Source organism: Heterocephalus glaber, unplaced genomic scaffold (assembly GCF_053883595.1).
Source record: "Heterocephalus glaber isolate CG9 unplaced genomic scaffold, H.glaber_assembly_v1.0 deba00001461, whole genome shotgun sequence".
Classification (NCBI taxonomy): domain Eukaryota; kingdom Metazoa; phylum Chordata; class Mammalia; order Rodentia; family Bathyergidae; genus Heterocephalus; species Heterocephalus glaber.
This window is the reverse complement of record NW_028258308.1, coordinates 47,753,343-47,772,010: the sequence shown is the minus strand read 5'-3', so window position 1 is coordinate 47,772,010 and position 18,668 is coordinate 47,753,343. Positions and strand designations below refer to the sequence as shown.

General features: G+C 44.8%; 1 pseudogene; it reads right to left on the bottom strand.

Annotated features, from left to right (window-relative positions):
* Positions 1–3,370: 3,370 nt before the first annotated feature.
* Positions 3,371–7,679, bottom strand: LOC106008335 (L-amino-acid oxidase BmooLAAO-I pseudogene; annotated as a pseudogene).
* Positions 7,680–18,668: the final 10,989 nt, after the last annotated feature.

The following is an 18,668-nucleotide window of genomic DNA, read 5'->3' as shown; positions in this document are numbered from 1 at the left end:
TTCTCATCACTACCAGTCATCAGGAAATGTAAACTAAACCTGCAAGGAGACATCACCTGACATCTGTTAAGATGGCTACTGTCAAAAAGATGAAAGATGACAGTGTGGGTGAGGTGTAGAGTAAAATCGCCCTTGGGCCGCATTCACAGGTTTGCATATTAGCACCACCATCAAGGGAAACAGTGTGGAGGTCCCTCAAAAGAGTAACTATAGAGTTACCATATAATGGAGGAATCTCCTCCCTTGTATCTAAGGACGAGAATTAGTCTGCTGAAGGAATATCAGCTTTCTCTTCATGGATGCATTTTTAACATAGCTAAAATATGGAAGCAACCTAGTTTTCTTCTTCAGATATGGGGTAAAGAATGTGTCCTGCCTCTGATGCCAGAACCACAACCCCTGAGCTGGCCACAAAGGCTGTGAGGTATAAAAATCCACACTGCCGAGGCACTAAGGGGCTATAAAGGGTGATGAGCTCCAGAAGTTACAGCAGAAGGGAACAACAGAGAGGGCCTCTCTGAGGCTCGTCCTCAATGAAAATTGGAGCCTACTGGGAAAGTGAAGAAAACCTCTTCAATAAATGTACACTGGACCACCATGGCTGATAAGTCAGTGGGATCAACACCTCCCATAGAAACCTGGGCGCACTTCAGGGGAAGGACAGATAGATCCTGCAGTAGAATCTTGCAGAGTTCAATCTTTTAAGAGGTCAGGGAGGTTAACTTGGGCCTTGCAGCCAGAAATCAGCCTGAATCTAAGTGAACTACAGCTGATTTGCTAAGACTAATAGACTTAGATCTGCTCACTGTTGCCCACGTTGTCTACCAGGACAACAGAGACATACCCTGAAGGAGGCCCTTTTTTCATATATATATATATATTTTTTTCTCTTTTTTCTTCTAATTTTTTCCTCTCCATTCTTTTTCTGCATTTCTCTCCCTCTTTGTTCCTGTCCTATTTTGGATTTTTCTCTCTCTTCCTTTCTCTCAACTGTCATTAATCTTATAGGAAGATGAATAAAGTTTCTAGCATCCCTATGGTGGTTACTTTGTTCTATTCTCATCAATGTTCCTTTGCTCTTTCTCTTCCTCTTGCCTTCAAAAGTCTCCCCAAATTTGCATGATCTTCCTGTGTCCTCTAGCCTCACTTCTAACCTTTTCCTCTCCTATCTCTTTATCCATCCCTGCCTAACCTTTTCTAAATCCTTATCTCAAAGGATAAATTTGCTATACTGAAGTGTTTATTTACTACAAACATATTTGGGTTGAACATCAATTTGATCTAGTTCACATAAAGGTGACAGATTAATTGCTACCACAAATTGTCATTTTCTAGGCTGTTTGATGCTATTGCTTTTCCTGATTGTAGCAATTGGGCTAAGATGTCATGATTGATCTAATCAGTTGTCCTTTCTGTTATACTGAAAATGAAATTGTCTAAGAGTCATTAGAGACTCAAAGCCTAAAAAGACCAACTATACCTGGAAGATGTATCTGAGCAGCAATCACTACATAAGTGCTCTAAAAACAAGTAATCAAGATACTCACAATAAGCAATATTGAAGTAACAGCCCAGAAATTAAACCAAAAAACAGCACTACCAACAAAATTAGAAATGAGAAGACACTTAATCAAGGAACAAAGCCAGACATCCAGATCACCAAAGGCAAATTCTGGGGGAAATGAGGTGGAAAAATCTGATAATCAACCACCTGGACACCCTGAACTAATAGTAGATGAAGTAACAATACAGATGAAAGAGATTCTTGAGAAATTCAAGAGAAACAATTTCCCAGATAACTTCAGAGATGGTAAGCAGAATGAAAGACATGATTAGAGACTCGAGAACAGAAACAGATATAAAATAGATGAGCTCAGGACCATGATGGAAGCGATGATTGCCCAGCATAGGAAAGAAATGGAATCCATGAAACAGATTCAAATAGATATCCAGGAGATTAATTACTCCACTGAAAGTATTCACAGCATATTGAGTGAATGTGAAAATAGAATATCAGACATAGAAGACAGGATTGTGGTTAGTGACCATGAAAAGAGAGATTTCTTAGTAATGGACCATGAGAAATCAATCCCCAGCTGGCCTCTTTCTGTGCCCCAAGGGTGACTGACCCCACTCCAGGGTGTCTCTTAGAGACAAAATTCAGGGCAGGGCACTGCCAGTGCTAGGCTTCCCAGACCCCATCCATCTGTACCTCAGCCCTCGTGAATCTCTCTGCTGCTGTCTGTTCTTCTGTCTGTCTGCCTCTTCACTTCCAAGGGCTACCAAGATGGAAAGGCCTGGAAAGTGAGGAAAGTTACAGCCCTGGGAACCCTGAGAAATTTTATTTGTTCAAACACATAACACATTCATTCCTGGATATTTCCAAACAGAATTGCTAATTGCCCAGGACCACAAAAAGAATGAGAGAGTGGCAGAGCCTAGAAGAACAGTGAAGGTTTGGAATTATACTTGAAGTCAGGTTCAAGTCTGAGTCACTTTGGGATGTGTTTGTTTTTTGAGTTTTGTTTTTTTGGTACTGGGGGTCAAACTTGGGAACTTGTGCATTGAGGCAGGCAGTGGAACCACTGGGCTAAATGCCCGGGGCCATGAGCACCATTTGTGACCAGCATTCATCTCTCTGAGAGCCAGGTTTCCTCATCTGAATAGAATGATATTAGAAGGTGAACAGTGGGGTTGTGATGGTGTGGACTGGGGAGGTAACTGAGTCCCCAGCTTCTTTGATTCACAGTGGTGGGATGTAGGGAGGGGAGATGGGGCTAGCCTCAGATTAAAGGAGAGAGAGAAGAGCAGAGGCCTGGAAGGGGCCAGGAAAGCGAGGGTCTGGCCTTTGGCCCTGGGCTGAGTGAGGTCCTTTGTTGGTTGGGGTGGTGTCAGCCTGATTGGCTTGTGACTCCAGGAGCTTGGTGGAGCAACTGTGTATGGGTGGTCTTGGGGTCCACCTCTGGCTCCTCAGCCCTTCTTGTCTGTACAGCTCCCTTGCTACTTCCCAGCTTCCAGGAGTCAGCAGTGGTGTCCACAATGCCCTCCTGCAGGAAGGTATTGCTTTGGAGCTAGCATAGTTTTAAGTCATGGGTGTGGGTGTTGTGATGGGAAAGCTAATAACAGATGCCACCCAGGATGTAGACTGAACACTTGTTGATAGTCTAAACTCAATGCATGCTTTGCTGTTTTAATGGCTGTATCAGGGGCTCTCACAGTGGAGACAGTATTGGGGCTCGGGTGGGTAATGTAGGTAGGACCTTGATCTGGCAGAGGTGAGCATGAAGTGTGAGTGAATTCTGTGAGTCCTGGTGAGCCATGCTGGCTGGACTTGCTAGTGGCCTACAGCTCCTTTTTGGAGTGGGCCCTCTCACATCCCGGGTTCCTGTCCCTCAACCAGACCCGCAGCCGAATGGATGCTTTTGGCTGCCCTGAGACTGGACTTGATGGCCATGTCAATCCAGCCTTGGGGCAGGGCCATGTGCTCCCCGTCGAAGTACACCCACCCTTCTGGCTGGCTGAGGTCCTTGGCATACTCCACTAATTGAAAGGGGGTGAAGAAGGTGAAGCCACCCATGGAGTGGGGGTCATGGCCCCAGTTTTTGACAAAAGAGTAAGGGCACAGGGCCCAGAGCTCCTCCTTGGAGCAGTCGTGGATGCCGGCCAGGGCGTCCAGCACTATGTCCACCACCCACACGTGGTCCATGGCTGAGAAGTGGGTGTCATCATCCAGGGTGTAGGAGGCCAGGATGCCCCTGGTGCCATTAGGGAATATGTGCTTGAGGTAGTAGATGAAGTGGGAGGGCCAGTCGGTGATGGACCTGCTGCTGTGGATGCCATCATGCTCCGAAAAGTGCTGAGTGCAGGCCAGGATCGCCTTGGTGGTGCTCTTGTACTGGACCAAGTGCAGCGCATCCTCCCTGCTGCCAGACAGGGGCAGCCAGAAGCAGAGGGGGAGGGTGGCCTTGGCAGGAGTGGCCATGACCACGAAGTCAGTGGTCAGGCATGCCCTGGGCCACAGGGGGTCAGGCGTCCTGTAGGTGACCGTGGACATGATTTCCAGCCATCTCCACCTCCTCTGCTGTTGAGTGCAGCTGTACTGTGTCCGGCTGGAGGGCCTGGTGCAGGGCCTGGGGCAGCTGGTCAAAGTCCCCGATAATCTCATGGAACCTGAGGCTGGAGGGAGGCAGAGGGAAACAGATGGAGAGGATGTGGGAGAAGCCTGGGCCACCAAGGCTGGCAGAGACCCAGGACTCACCTGCTGCCCTTCAGGACACAGCCAGGGCCCCAAATGCAGTGTGGACATCCCGAGACCCCTCGTTCTCTTAAGACTTCCTGTGCTCCCTCTTCCCCATGTCAGTGCTTGGCTTGAATTTCAGTGGATTCACCCTGAACCCCAAGGCTGAGAAGTTGTAGGGGGTGTGGAGGGGGCTGCGTGCCTCAGTATCCCCCTAGGGGCTCCCCAGCTAGGAATCCTGGGCCTGAAAAGGTCTGATGCATGTTGCCTCTCAGAGTCAATGGGTTCATCTGCACAGATCCTCCAGGGGCCAGTGACCAAGGTGGGGCAGGTTCTGGGTCAGCACCCCTGGCACATTTACCTGAACCAAAGCTGGCAAGAGCCCCTGTGTGGAGCCCTGGCCCAGTAGAGGTGACAGTCTGCATCACAGGAGGGCAGACTCGTTGGCTCCTCATCTCAAAGTGGGGTTCTGACAGGTGCCACTGGGATGCACTGCAGGGCGAGTTCTCAGGTCCTGGCTCTGGGGGTGCCAAACCCCATCCCCAGAGTTCAGAAAGCACTGCCCGATGCCTCCCTGTCTCCCATTCCTTTACAGATGTTCACCTGGTTTATTTCTTCCTTCTTTGAGGTGGAATGGAAGAAATGAAGATAGGCAGAAAACAGACAAGGAAATTGGGATTTTGGTAGGGTTTTTGAGACATGGATATAGCTCAGACTGGCCTTGAACTCATGGTGATCCTCCTGCCTCAGCCTCCCAAGTGCTTGGGATGAAAAGTGTGTGCCACCACAATGGGTGGAAATTGGAATTTTAAAACTGCAGTGTTTTTCTTATATTCTTTTATTGGTACAGTTTAGGAATAGAATACATTTACATTTATCATTGGGATCTTGTACCTGTACATGATGGATCTTGGTTCTTTTTTTCCCATTTGCTGTCTTCCTTTCACCCCTCCACCCCTGCCTATTTACAAAGACTTTCTTTCCATTTTTTTCCTTTTCTCATAATTTTTCCTTTCCCTTCTTTCCTTTCTCCTACCCCTCCCACTTGCCCTACCCTTTGGACATCTTCTTCCTATTTCCCATTATCAGTTATTCATTTTAATCCTTATTTACATTTTCAGTTTCTCACACTAGAGAAACTATTCGGTATTTACACATGTGTCCTATTTATTTCACTTAAGAGTATGTCCTCAATATGCATCTATTTAGCTATAAATGTCTCTAGTTTCTCATTTTTTATAGCTGAATAGTCAACTGGAAACTGGATAAAACTCACTTCTAAGAAAATCTTCAGCTTCAGGACACAAGTTACTCAAGCCCTTTCCTTCCAGGAAACTCACTTGGGAAAAAATTCCTAAGGGAATTTGCAAGGCATGGTGAACCTGTAAAGTGGGCTCTGGGCCTGTGCTCTTCCCCTGAGCCCAGCATCCTGCCCTGCCCCCTGGAGGAAACAGTGGTGTTGCTGGGCCTCAGATCTCAGTGTGAAACACAGGGAGTCCGCACTGTGACAGCCCCATGGGTGGCCAGATGGGGAGCAGGATGCACACCCCATGGCCCTGTCTGGGCATCACCACAGCCCCTGAAACCCATGTAGCTCCAGACCACAGTGCCCCCAGGAGCCACACTCTGATGCTGTGTGTAGCTTTCAGTTTGTGCCCAGTGAATCCCTTCCTTTCTCTCTGATGTCTTGAAAACCTTCTCTGTGGGAGTCCGCAGCCTTCAGCTACAGGCTGCAGGGGCGGTTGTATAGGACCCTCCTTCCTCCAGGAAGCTGTTTGTCCAGTCCTCCCCGGGAGCCATGACCTCTGCCCCTTTCAACTCCCACCCCACTCCCCACCTGGGCTCACAGAAGAAGATGAAGCTTTGCAGCATTTCCTTGAAGGCCTCATAGTAGCCCAAGTCTGCATTCAACAGGTGCCCAATCATCTGCATGACCCTGCCTCTTAGGTTCCCCACCTTGAGCAGGAACTCCTGGGATGTGGAGAGGATGCCAGGGTCAGGAAGTGGGGCAGCACCAAGAGGCCCGCCCTGCTACCCACCTGGGCTGTGGCTCCCAGGTGCCCACACTCGGACCGCGGCTGGGCATGGGTGAATGCTCAGTCCTGGTGAGGGAAAGCAGCGGAACAGGAGCCCCCAAAGGCCTTTCTCTTGGTCTCCCTCCTTAGTGTTAACTCCTGTGGGAAGTGGATGCACCTTGGGCTGCCATGGGAGCCTAAACCAGATGTGGGAGCTGCAGTATCTCAGGGTTAAAGAAACCCGACATATACACAAATGAAAGAGCGAAATGAAAGATGAAAGATAGGAAACAGGGAGGGGAGAAGAGTTGGAGGGACAGGGGATGGGAAGAGTGGAAGTGTGTCAGGCACGCACACCAACCTACTCTGTGAACATGATCATACTAAACAATGATAAGAAAAGACAGAGCTAAGGCCAGATCTTAGTGCTCATCTGCAGGATGGCTTGGCTTCTCAGCCAGCACATGGAGCCAGAGGAGTCTGAGTGGCGAGTGTTCCTTCTCTCCCTCCCTGCTGCCTGCTGACCTATCCTGTCTGTCTGCAGGGACTTCCAGGTCTTGGGGCCCCTGTCCTTCCTCCAGGGAGCCCACAGTGGCTGGGGCTAGGCTGTGCTGTGCATTGTCACCAGGGCAGGGGCATGATGAGGCTGGTTGCCAGCCGTTACGGAGTTGGAGTCAACAGCGATGCCCTCAGGGCACCAAGTCCCAGGCACAGCAGCCTCAAGAAGGGTCAGGAAGCTGGGTGCTGGGGATGCTTGTGCTCCAGCTCTCAGGGAGGCTGAGGCAGGAGGACCATGAATTTGAGCCCAGCCAAGGCAACTTAATAATCTAATGAGAACTTGTCTCCAAATACACACAGAAAAAGGGATGGGGATGTGGCCCAGTGTGAAGGCCCTGGGTCCCAGCAGTGCCTAAAGGAAAGTGCTTGTGGAGAGCAGTGCCAGACTTTAACATAAAGGGTCAGGAGGCAGAGGCAGACAGCTCTCAGTGGGGTGCATATTCCAGGGGTTTGAGGACCCAGGGCCCTGGAGATCTCGGGTCATCTTACTTCCACAGTCTCCCTGTTGCCTTTTTCCCTATCCCTTCTGGACCTGAGTGCACAGTGACCATCCAGGTGCAAATACAAGCCCCTGAGCCCAATCTCTGATACAATAGCTAGAGGGGAAACTGAGACCTCTGCCAGTCTTGGTTTGCTCAAGACCAGCACTTCTACTTCTCATGCCCTGCCCCACCCTGCTTCCTTCTCAGGACCACAAACTCACTGGCAGGTGACCTCATGGCTCCGGCTCCCTCCAGAGCCCACCACCTGCAGGCAGACATGGTGGACCCCTCCCTGCAGTGTCCTTTGTGTGTTGTGGTGCTGGGGTACAAGCCCAGCCAGTGTTGTACCTCCCGCCTCTGTGAGGACATTCCATCAGCTACGGCCATGTGCCTGTGACTGTGGTCCCAGGACAGCACCCAGCCTGGGACCCTAAGCCACCCACCAGTGCTCCAGTCTGGCAGGGCTTGCTGGTGAAAGTCAGGACTTCTGCTCAGTGAGGAGGCATAGGTGGGCACTCTGCTCTGATTCGACCCCTCCTTCCATGCTGCAAGGCTGTGTGAGGCTTTCTTCCCATGCCTCTGCCTACCTTGGACCCTCTGCCAATGTAGGATGGTTTCCCAGGTACCACACTGAACAAGCGGTGTCCAGGTCAGGGTCAGCCTTAGGGTTAGGGTTAGAGCTTTCATTTAGCTGAGGAGGCAGAGTACAGAAGATCTCTGAGTGTTGGGCATGGTCCTCCACGGATGGTCACCAGGGGCTGTGACAGGGCCACTCAGGTGACTGACCTTGGTGAAGGACACAGCATACAGGGGCAGCTACTGTTCTTCAGCTCCTCTTGACCTGGGCATGGGAGAAGGAGGGAGGTCATGCACAGAGGCTCCGGCCTGAACACCCTGCTGTGTTGTCCTCGCTTCTACCTGTGTGGGAGACAGGCTCTGGTCACCCGGTCCCCACAGTGCCCAAAGAAAAAGGTGCCTCAGATGGCAGAGATGCCACCTCTGCTCTCAGGCTCACTGATAGCTCCCCTGCTGCCCCAGAGGGCTCAGAAGGGACAAAATGCCCTGTCCTGCCTTGAGGACACTTTTCTTTTGAACCAGGAACCTTTAGGTTTAATGAGTACTTTATGTCTTATTTATAATGAACAGGAAGTATAGAGTGTGGAGAAACTATAAAAATCACAAAATGCAACATCTTTTAACTAAATAGGTATTACAAAAATACAATATTTAGATAAAAATAATGAAATTGCTGGACAAGCTACCACTGGTTGGATTAAATGCTGATCTGGAAAGTTACCAAGAAGGACAGTTTGGAGGAAAATGGGATATGGAATGAATCAGGTGATAGAAATCATGTCACTATTTTTTTTTGGTACCAGGGATTGAACTCAGGACCTTCTGGTTGCAAAGCAGGCAGTGGAACCAGTGAGCTAAATCCCTAGCTCAGCTTTATGCTTTTAGAAACTAAATGTCCACACATAGCAGTAGTATCATGCACTAGCTTTCTTTCTGTTGTCTGGTTTATTTCACTTCCTGTGGTGTCCTCTGGGTATGTCTATGTTATGGCAAATGGCAAGACCTTCTGTAAGGCCGAATAATCCATGACACATACACGTAAGTATGTTTTGAAGGATGAATATGATTGTGTGTATTACATTTTCTGTATCTATTCATCCATCATTGCACACTTATGTTGTTTCCATATCTTTGCCACTGTGATAATTCTCCAGTGGACACAGGAATGCAGCTATCTTTAAGAGGTGATGATTCATCTCCCTTGGGTGTACACTGAGAAAAAGCATTGCTGGCTCAAACAGTAGTTTTATTTTTGACTTCATTAGGAACCCCACAATGTATCAAATCCACACCCCAGCAGCAGTGTATGGGGTTCCTTTTCCTCCATGTCCCTGCCAACATTATCTCTTGTCTTTTTGATAATAGCCATTCTTAGGCTGCTATTTTGAGACTTCCCACTGCCCCAGAACCCAGGGATTCAGGAGTTGGCTGGGCTGGGCTGCTGTGGACTTTGCCCTCCCTCCTTCTCCACTGCAGTTAAGGATCCAGCAAGCTGTAATCAGGAGGCCTGGCACTGGTGCTGTGCCAAGTCTGAAAGTAACAGCAGGGTTGTGGGGCCTGGGCAGAGGTGGCCAGCAGGATTTGGGCCTTGGAACACAGAGTTGGCCATGGAATGACAAAGAATCAACCATGTTTGTGCCCTCAGGTCCTACCGCTCGCTTGCAGTGTGCAGGCTCGAGCACCAATGCAGGCCCTTTCCATGTACCCCACACTCACATGCATTCAAAGTCACCTGCAAGGAAAGAAAAAAAATGGAAATGAAATCTATGTAAATCGGGAAGGGTGGAGGGGGTGAAGGCCACACAGGTAATGGGGAAAAAAATAAGAACCAAGATTCATCATGTACAGGTACAAGCACCCAATGATAAATGTAAATGTATTGTATACCTAAAATGTACCAATATAAGAATTTAAAAGAAAAAAAAGTCACCTGGAAGACTGAGTCCCTGGTGAACAGCAAGGTGGATGAAGACCAGGCCTGGCAGAAGTGCAGAGCAAGGGACATGGGGAGAACTGAGCGCATGCCCTGCATTAGCAGTGTTGGCTCAGCAGGAGGGCATGCTGAGGTGTCTAGGGCAGAGCTGTGTGTGTGGTGGAAGTGTGTAGTGGGGGCATGCATGCAGTACCGTCATGTGTGCATGTCAGAGTCGTATGTGGTTACATGTGTGTGGTAGATTCATGCACATGTAGTCATGTGTGATGGAGGCGTGTGGTACAGTTATGCCATGGATGACAGCTCCGTGTGTCCCTGGCCCAGCCTCTGTGTAGGTGTGTGCTGAGGGTGTCCTCACTTCTGAGTCACCGGCTGTGGGTGCGGCTGCCATCAGGCCCTGTGTGACTGCAGCCCAAGGTGTCCCTGCCTCATCTTCCCATGGCTTGCTCCTTCTCTGGCTGCATGACTTCCTCCACACCTCAATGCCCCCCACCTCCCAGGGATGGGGACACCTGTCCCTCTGGGCCCAGAGCTCGTTCGAGCTCAGGACTGATGTGGGATTGTTTTCCCATCTCTAAGGTCAGGCCCCTTCATCCTGGCCTCTCCTGTCCTACCTCCACTGCCCACCACAGTGAAAGCCAGGGCTCATAGTGTCCTCCAAGCCCACCCTGGCCCTGCCCTGCTCTTGCCCCCTTCCCTCTGCTGCAATTACCTGGGCCTCTTGCCAGTCACCACAGTCCAGCAGGCTTCAGCCCCAGGACCTTTGTACTTTCTGTTCTCTCCTGGAATGATCTTCCCCGTGACCTCACTTCCAAAGCTGCCTTCGAAGCCACTCCTGGGAGCCACCCTGGGTCAGCTCTCCCCCTAGCCTGCTTTAGCTCTCCCAAAGCATGTACCTCCTTCACACAGCACATCATCAGTGGTGAGGAGAACAGGAAATGATTTTGGTTGAGGAAAGTTTAACAAAACCTAAATGTCAGTTGGGCATTGGAATAAGAGGCAGAGGTGGGGGAGCTGGAAGACAGGCTCCAGCTGAGTGGGGCTCTGGGAAGCAGGGGAGGGAACCTCGTGGGCCTGGGACAGGCAGCCGGGTACAGTCCTGAGCACTGTTCTGGACCCTGGGGAAGATTCACCATTGAAGGTCCTGGATTCAGGCAGTGTGAGAAGTGCCAGTGTCTGGCCATCAGCTGAAGAGAAAGCACAGAGCCAACACACAGCCTGAAACACTGGGATAATCACACAAGCCAGACAGCCTAGAGTGTGCATGAAGGATGCCAGGGAGTAGCGTGATGAACACACACGTCTCCTTGCACTTGGTGTTGTTTAACTGCTCACACCTGTGATCGGTCCTCCTTGATGCCATCAGCTGTGTGGTTGTTTGGTTGGATTAATGGTGTGGATTTAATAGTAAAATAGCTACTGAATAATAATATAGAAGTTAAAAGAACAACATTTTCATATGTTTGAAGTAATAACACATCTGTGTATCATGATGGTATATCGTCACCTTTTATGGGAACCAGTATGAATTTGGAAGCCTGTCTTCCCTTTCAATTTCCTTGATGAGTTTAAAGAGTAATGCTGATAGTTCTCCTTTAAATGTCTTGTAGAATTCAGCAGTGAAGCCATAAGAACCTGGGCATTTCTTTATTGGTAATTTTTTTATTACATTTTCAATTTCAGTCATTGTAATTGAAGTGCTCAGAATTTCTATATCTTCTTTATTTAACTTTAGCAATTCGTATGTATCTAGGAATTTGTCCATTTCTTCTGTGTTTTCCATTTTATTAGAGTACAGGTTCTGAAAGTAAGTATTGATGATCCTCTGGATTTCTGCTGGGTCTGTTGTGACTTCACCTTTTTTGTTCTTAATTGCATGGATTTGAGCCTTTTCTTTCCTTTTTTTGATAAGGTTGGCAAAGGGTTTATTCATTTTATTTATTCTTTTGAAAAACCAACTCTTTGATTTGTTGATTTTTTGTATCATTCTCTTAGTCTCCATTGCATTGATTTCTGCTCTGATCTTTAGAATTTCCTCTCTTGCAGGAGCTTTGGGTTTGTTATGCTCTCTTTTGTCTAGGAGCTTGAGGTTATTTAATTGAGTTTTCTCTCTTTTCCTAATATGGGCATTCAGTGCTTATGAATTTCCCACATAGAACTGGTTTCATTGTGTCACATAGATTCCTGTATGTTGTACTGGCATTATCATTTACTTGTACAAATTGTCTAATTTATTCTTTAATTCCTTCTGTGACCCACTGGTTGTTCAGGAGGGTGTTATTCAATTTCCACCTGTTTGTGTGGGTTTTGCAGTTTCTTATGTTATTGATCTCCAATTGTATTGCTCTATGGTCTGATAATATACAGGGAGTAACTTCAATTCTTTTACATTTACTTAGATATGTCCTATGAGCCTATATGTGGTCTATTTTTGAGAATAACCCCCTGTGCAGCCAAAAATAATGTATATTCTGATTTTGTGGTGTGGAACATTCTGTGCACATCTATTAAGTCCATTTCTTCAAAAGATTGGTTTCATCAAAAAATTTTGTTGTTGATTTTTTTGTCTAGATGATCTGTTTATTTGTGATAGTGGGATATTGAAGTCCCCCACTACAATTGTAATAGTGCTTTTTTGTTTTTTCCTGTCCATTAATATTTGTTTGGTATGGTTGGGGGAATTTGTATTGGGTGCATATGTATTTATGATTGTCAACTCTTCCTCTTGGATTGTTCACTTCACAAGGATGTGGTGACCATCTTTGTCTGTCTTAATTAGTTTTGGTTTGAAATCTAATTTGGCTGCAAATAAGATTGCTACCTCTGCTTTTTTGGGGGTTCCTTTGGCATGGAGAACTGTTTTCCATCCTTTTACTTTAAGTCCATGAATTTCTTTTGTAAGTTAGATGTGTTTCTTGCATACAGCATATTGTTGGATTTTGCTTCTTAATCCATTCTGCCAGTGTATTTTTTTTGATTGTTGCATTGAGGCCATTAACAGTAATGCTTATAATTGATGGATATTGACTCAACCTTTTCATGATGTTTTACTGTTGTTGGCTTTTTTATTTCTTATTTTTCTCCCTTTCCCTTTAGTTTCTTACCTTGCCTAGTGGTTTCCTCAGTTGGGCCTCATTGTCTTTTTGTAGGATATTGTTTAAAATTGTTTGGAGTGCCATTTTGGTGTTCGTAAGATTTCCCAAGTGTTCTTTGTCATGGAAGTATCTAATTTCCACATCAATTTTGAAGGATAATTTTGCAGGATACAGCAGTCTAGGTTGGAAGTTATTTTCTTTTAGGTCTTGTGATACTTCACGCTGGGCTCTCCTTGATTTGAGGGTTTGTGTTGAGATGTCTGTTGTGAATCTGATGGGCTTTCCTTTGTAGGTGATTTGTTCCCTTTCTCTGCTTGTAGGAATTTGTTCTTCTGTTGGGTTTCTGGGATCTCTACTAGTATATGTCTAGTTTTGAATTTTTTTTAATCATGGCTAATTGGAGTTCTACATGCCTCACTTATCTGTATGTCCAATTGTCTACCTCTGTCTTTGAAGTTTTCTACTATTACCTCTGTGAACAGTTTTTTTAAAGTCAATAGTACTTTCTCCTGCTTTTTTGTGGACTCCTAACTTTCTTATGTTATTCTTCTTTGCATTTTCTAGCAGCTGGATTGTTTTCTCGTGGTCCCTTACTATTTTTAAGAAATCTCTGCTTTCATGGTTATCAACTGCAATCCTGTCTTTTGTATCTGATATTCTATCTTCACAATCCCTTAGTCTGCTGTGAATACTTAGAACTTACTCTCTTGGATAGCTGTTTGAATCTCTTTCATAGATTCCATTTCTTTCTCATGTTCAGAAATCATGGTTTCCATTTCTTTATTAAGCTGGGTATTCATGGCTTCTAACATGTTACTGAGCTCATATATTGTTTTATCTTTCTGTTCTAGAGACTCTAATCATGTCTTTCACTCTCCTCACCATCTCTATAGTTATCTGGGAGATTATTTCTGCTTTGAATTTTTCTAGAGCCTCATTCATCTGTTTTGTTACTTCCTGTGCTATCACTTCAGGGCATCCAGGTGGTTGATTATCAGACTTTTCCACCTCATTTCCCCCAGAATTTGCCTTTTGTGAGGTGAATCTCTGAGTTTGTGCCTTGCTTAAATGTCTCCTCACTCTTGGTTTCCTGGTTTGATACTTTGAAGTTGATTGTTGTAAGTATCTTTGTTGCTTTTCGTTAGAACCCTTATGGAATGATTGCTTCTCAGAGATGTCATTCAGATATAGCTGGTCTTTAGGTTTTGAGTCTGTAGTGGGTCTGAGGCTCTCTCATTTTCATTACACCAGGAAGGATGACTGGTTAGACCAATCACAACACCTTAGCTCAAGTGATACAATTAGAGACATAGCATCAAATACATCTTAGAAAATGACAATTTTTGGTAGTTATTAAACTATCAGCTTTAACTGTGTGAATTAAATAAAAATTGAGGACCAACCCAACATATATTTATAGAGAATAAACTCTTCAATACAGCAACTTTACCCTTCAGGATGTTGAGTTAGAAGTAGTTGGTAATGGAGGGATAAGTAGGTAAAAGGATAGAGGAAGGTTAGCAGTGAGGCCAGAGGACACAAGTGAGAGAAGGAAAAAGAGAAGAAAAGAAAAATAAAGAAGAAATATGAACTAGAGCCAGAACAGAAGGACAAAGGGAAATGAAGAACAATGTGGGACAGCAAGGGAGCAAGTGAGAGAGAGAGAGACAGAAAGAGAAGGAAAAAGAGAAAACTAAAAATTTGAAAAGAGTAAAACAAGAAAAAAAACTAAAAATAAGTCCAGATGATACTAATAATAATTTTGACAATAACATATAAAAGATAAAAATGAAGGGCCTCCTTCAGGGTGTTTTTGCTGTCACAATAGATGATGTGGGCAGCAGTGTGCAGAAATAAGTCAATGAGTCTCAGCAAGCCAGTCACAGACCAGTGAAATTCAGACAGATTCCTGGCTGCAAGTCCCAAGTTTATCTCCCTGTACTTCTGCAGGCTTTAACTCTGCAAGTCTCTACTGTAGGTTCCAGGTGTCCTTCCCCTGAAGATTGTTTAGGTTGTGATGGGAGGTGATGATCCCTCCAATTTACCAAGTATGGTGGTCTGGTGTGCCTTTGTTGCAGAGATTCTTTTTACTTTTCCAGTGCCCTTCAGTTTTCATCAAGGAGCCTGAGAGAGGCACTCTATCTATTCACTTCTGCAGCTCAAGGCAATGGCCTTTATGACCCCTGTGCCTGTGTAGTATGGAACCAACTAGCACCACAGCCAGGAGCCCAGAGGTGGGGGTGGGGGTGGGGTTGCAGGTGCCCATATGCCAAAGCTGCTTGCTGGTGGTCATATTGAGGGTTCCACACCCTCTCTTTGATCACAGGTGGGCATGGTATGCTGGATGGAGTGGGGCTCCAGAAGGCCAGGGACCTGTCAGCTCCTGTGCCTCTGTTATTTAATTTCTTGATGATGGCTTTTATTTCTTGTGTTGGAGGAAATAAATGGTTGCTTTTAATTTATTTTTATCTAATGAACAGAGATTTTGATCATTTTTTTCATATTTACATTTGTACATCTGAGATGTGCTTATTCTTTTCACTTGACCATTTTTGATTGGGCCTTTTATTTTTGGAGGTATAATTTCTTTGATATACACATATATTAGATATTACTCCTTTGTCTGAGGAATACTTTGCAATGATTTTTCATCCCCTAGGTTTCATCTTTACTTGGTTGATTATTTTCCTTTGCTATTCACACACTCCTTAATTTGATATGATCATGTTTATAGATTTTGATCTTTTTTTTTGCTACCAGGGATCAAACTTGGGTCCTTGCACTTATGGGGCAGGCAGCACAGCACTGAGCTAAATCCTGAGCCTAATTGCTCTTGTTTTTATGTAATTTTGTTAAGAAAGTCTTGCCTACACCTATGCCCTGAAGAATTTTACCAACTTTATCTTTCAGCAGGTTAATTGTTTGTATTCTAAACCTTAATCTTTGATCCATTTTATTTTTCCTTCAGTGAATGGTGAGAGACACGGATCCAGCTTCAACCTTCTCCATAGAGATTGCAAGTTTCCCAGACCATTTTCTAAAGATGGTGTCTTTCCTCTAAGGTATGCTTTGGCCACTTTGTCAGAGGTGAGACAGCTGCATCATTCTCTGGATGTTTCTGAATCCTCTCTTCTAGTTCTTTGGCACATATGACTGTTTTATTGTTAGTACTGTGTCATTTTTATCACTCTAACCTTGGACTATAACTTGAAGTCAGGTATTGGGATGCCTCCTTTTTTACTGTGTTTGCCCAGAATTGTTTTTTTCTATTCTTAGTCTCTTCTGGTTCCATATTAATTTTGGATTTTTTTCTCTACTTCTGTAGGTAATGCCATTGGTATTTTGATTGGAAAAACTTTAAATCTATCAGTTTTGGAAGTATGGTTATTTTGACAATATTAATTCTGCCTATTTAGGAAGAAGGGATATTGTTCCCTTTTCTGATATGCTTTTCAATCTCCTTTTTTAGTAGTTTTCATAAAAGTGTTTTTTAACTTTCCTGTTTAGGTAAATTGTAAGGTATTTGATTTTTCTTGATGCTCTTGTGAATTGTTTTTTGTTTAATTTATTTCTCCTGAGTTTATTATAGGTGTGCACAAATCCTATTGATTTTTGTGTGCTGATTCTGTATCCTGCTACATTGTTGTGAGTGGTTATGAATTTTGCAAGGTTTTTGGTGCAATTTTTTGGTCATCTATGTAAAGAATCAAGACATCTGCATATCATATTAATTTGACTATTTCCTTTTCTACATTAATTCCTTTTGTTTATTTCTCATGCCTGATTTTTTTCGAATGATCTTTTGAGTACAGTAGTTTGCAGAATTGGTGATAGTGGGCATCCTTTTCTTGTTCCTGATTTAGAGAGAAAGTTTTCAGTTATTCACCTCTGGTTTGTCATAAGCAGCTTTTATTAGATTCATTAAGGTCTTTCTGTGTCTATTTTCTTTGGGGTTGGGTTTTTATCTTGCTATAGGTCTCTCTGTTTTTCTAGCTTCTCAATATTTTTTAAATTCCCATACAAGCAAATATTAATATGATTCTTAATTTTATCACTAGTTGAGTGACTTTCTCCTCTGTTTTTGTCTCAACATAATTATATATAAATGGTAGGTAAACAGGATCTCCTGCATTTGAATGATTTGAATGTAACAACTTCATTGATATAAGCTATGTATTATATAGTCTGATAGAAATTATTCCTCAAGAATCATTTAACATTTGTAACAATTCAGTAATATTTTCCAGAGATGTGTTTCTCATATTTGTTTCTATTTTCCTCTGATTCAGAGTGATAAATGTATTAATGCATTTTTAAACAATCGGAGACTTTTTACTTTGTGCAGGTGAGAGCTCTAGCTGAGCATCCCCACAGCCAGGCTTCGGGGCCAACCCCAAATGTCAATTGAAGAGATGAGCTGCAGTGAGGGGAGAGAAAGAGCTTTGGTCAGGAGACCATGACAGGAAGGACAGACACAGCTCAAGATCACCTGGAAGGAGCCAACAGACACTCTGAGGTTAATGGATAAGGGAAAGAAAGCAAGGATAGGGGATTCCATTGGCAGGGGATGTTGCTTCTCAGACCCACCTAGCTGGGTCTGGCAAGGTCTCAGCTCAGGCTAGATCTGTGAGGGGCTGAAAGGAGTTCACCAGGCCTGAGGATGCTATCATGCTGCCAGGGGAACTTGGCTCCTGATTAGGGGAGAGGCCTTCCCTCCTCATCAGGGTTCACTGCTCTCTCTGGGTTGAACTTCCTTTGAAGCACTCCTAATCCTGGAATCCAAGATGACTTCAGGGTGAGGGCAATGACTGGAACTTCACAGTGCAGTTGTGGGGTTGTGGAACAGAATGTGGCAACAGCTGGTGCTTGCTTGTCCCAGCATATTTTGGAAGCACCTCAGTGTGCTCTATCTTTGGGAAGGACATCAACTAGGGAAATGTAGATAATGATCTTGTGCTGACAGCTCATAGACGGAAACTCCCTGAATGTGGACCATGCCTATGTACAGAGCTCAACAGGCAGCTCTCTCAAACTTTAATGCAATAAAAGAGATTGATATAAACTGAGACATAGATATTGGGCTTTATCCTGAGTTTAGTAACCCATAGAACATTTTTAGGCCCAGTACTTTTGGCATTGTTAAAGTTTTAAATTTTTATTTTATCTTACCTCTTTTTAATTTATTGCCAGGTAGTTCAGTCAAAGGCCTGATCTAGGGCCTAGGTACTGGATTATTTGCCCACTTGCCACTGAAAATACTAAAGAAAACCCCCAGGAATTTGTTTACAATTTGATCTAAGAATAAAGGCAGTCATTTAGCACCTTGGAGCACACACAGCCCCCATATGTAGAAAATGGGGAGAAAAGACAGGAAACAGGCACTCACCCATGGATGAAGGCTTGGTTTTCCAGAGGAGACAGGGAAGTTTATACTTTCCTTACTTCCAGGGATGATGGGGAAGGGTCTCCACTCTTAGAATGAAGAAGCTGGATTTTTTTATCTTTAAAAATTTATATCATTAAAGATCCATTTTGCCTCCAGACTACAGTTTCTCTTGAGTGCAGTACCAGCCTGTCATTGTTGTAAACACATATAATCTATCCAACTCTCCAATGGAAGGGGAAAACTCAATCCCCTCTTTGAAATGGCCACAGTGCCATGAATATTTATAAAATATAGCTCCCTGATGGGGCATTGTATTAACCTGTTTTCTATTATTATGAAATATGTGAGTCTGGGTGCTGTATAAAGACAGTAGGTTCCTTCAAGTC